We start from the raw sequence: 2,500 nt of genomic DNA on the forward strand, positions 1-2,500 counted from the left end.
GCGAGCAATGGCAATATGAGGCATAGTTCAAAATTAAACAAAATGCAAAATCAATCCCATCCGAGACGGCTGCGAGAGCGACCGTCGCTAGGAAGATCCGCACAAAGCAGAACATGAAACTTCTCTTATTTTACCAGCGAAAGATCCGCACAAAGCAGAATTGAAAACTTCTCTTATTGTACCGGTTGCTGGTCGGGTTCTTCATTGGACTGGCTGTACGTGCCTATACAAACACGCAGCTGGCTTTGCATTTGCAAGCTGAGCGACGGTAACGGGAAGGTGCGCGGCGCACCTAGCGTATGCGTCTATGATTGATGTGCTGCTGTGGTAGCGGTAATACACAGTGCGCGTCTTTTATACGTTGCATGTAAGAGGACACTTACGGGAATTGGATTTTCGCCTACTTGGGTATTTATCCCAGACTGGAAATGTTCTAGCGGAATGTTATACATTAGATTGGCAGTCCGTAGAAAGTTATTTGACATTTTTTGGTTGACCCGTTTAGAAGTTATATGCGATACCAGATATAGCAAAAAAGTCACTATTCGGCATTCGAATGACCCTAGTAGCCTTTGCCTACCACCAAAATATCAGCCCCGTACTCGTATTATCAATACCGACTGAGATACGTTCACTACAACATGCCGACCATGCACACTTATAAGGCATAAGTGGAAGTTAGGCAAAAAGCAAAACACTGGTCCATGCCATGGTGTGTGACCGGCACCGGCAGTATGGCGGTACAACACATGCCGATCATGCACACTTATGAGGCATAAGTGAAAGTTAGGCAAAATGCAAAACACTGGTCCATGCCATGGTGTGTGACCGGTACCGGCAGTATGGCGGTACAACACATGCCGGTCATGCACACTTATGAGGCATAAGTGGGACTTAGGCAAAATGCAAAACACACCACTAGTAGGCTTTGCCTACCACCAAAACATCAGCCCCGTACTCGTAGTATCAATGCCGGCTGAGATGATTCCACCGTGTCGGAGGCAGTGGGTACCCGCAGTGACATACACCACACCTCGGCCGATCGACTCGGCCGTATGGGTGGTGATGATTATTATCAGCGTAAATGGCAGTAGTAAATTAATCCTCATGTTGATGAAAATCTATCTATAGGGAGTGTGGTAATCGTGAAGATGTATGGCAAAAAGGCATTTCCGACTATCACAGTGTATGCGGGTATACCAGAGGTCCGAGGCACTGGTAACGGCCACCCGAAAACACTACTCCCACTGGCGGGTTCGAATTGAGCGAGCGGTAGAGGTTTTGGAAAGGAAAAAAGGCGAACGTAATGCGAGGGTATGCGGCAAGCCTAGCCATATGGTCCACTACGATACAGGCGGTCTGTCCGGCGGTGCACGGGTGGATGTATCGAAGGTATGCAAAATGCAAATACGCAATGTATGAATGGGTCCGTATGGCAGCCAAGAGGCAAAAGCGTGTAAGAAGGTTGGCTTGTAGTGATGAGAGGATGGCTGGCTGGACATAGAGAAGTTATGCAAAATGCAAACACGCAATGTATGAATGGGTCCGTATGGCAGCCAAGAGGCAAAAGTGTGTAAGAAGGTTGGCTTGTAGTGATGAGAGGATGGCTGGCTGGACATAGAGAAGTTATGCAAAATGCAAACACGCAATGTATGAATGGGTCCGTATGGCAGCCAAGAGGCAAAAGCGTGTAAGAAGGTTGGCTTGTAGTGATGAGAGGATGGCTGGCTGGACATAGAGAAGTTATGCAAAATGCAAACACGCAATGTATGAATGGGTCCGTATGGCAGCCAAGAGGCAAAAGCGTGTAAGAAGGTTGGCTTTGTAGTGATGAGAGGATGGCTGGCTGGACATAGAGAAGTTATGCAAAATGCAAACACGCAATGTATGAATGGGTCCGTATGGCAGCCAAGAGGCAAAAGCGTGTAAGAAGGTTGGCTTGTAGTGATGAGAGGATGGCTGGCTGAACATAGAGAAGTTATGCAAAATGCAAATACACATTGTGTGTATGGGTCCGTATGGCAGCCAAGAGGCGAAAGTGTGTAAGAGGGTTGGCTTGTAGTGATGAGAGGATGGCTGGCTGGACATAGAGAAGTTATGCAAAATGCAAATACACATTGTGTGTATGGGTCCGTATGGCAGCCAAGAGGCGAAAGTGTGTAAGAGGGTTGGCTTGTAGTGATGAGAGGATGGCTGGTCGGACATAGAGAAGTTTTGCAAAATGCAAATACACATTGTGTGTATGGGTCCGTATGGCAGCCAAGAGGCGAAAGTGTGTAAGAGGGTTGGCTTGTAGTGATGAGAGGATGGCTGGTCGGACATAGAGAAGTTTTGCAAAATGCAAATACACATTGTGTGTATGGGTCCGTATGGCAGCCAAGAGGCGAAAGTGTGTAAGAGGGTTGGCTTGCAGTGATGAGAGGATGGCTGGTCGGACATAGAGAAGTTTTGCAAAATGCAAATACACATTGTGTGTATGGGTCCGTATGGCAGCCAAGAG

The sequence above is a fragment of the Topomyia yanbarensis genome, chromosome 2, assembly GCF_030247195.1.
Source record: "Topomyia yanbarensis strain Yona2022 chromosome 2, ASM3024719v1, whole genome shotgun sequence".
NCBI classification, from domain to species: Eukaryota; Metazoa; Arthropoda; class Insecta; order Diptera; family Culicidae; genus Topomyia; species Topomyia yanbarensis.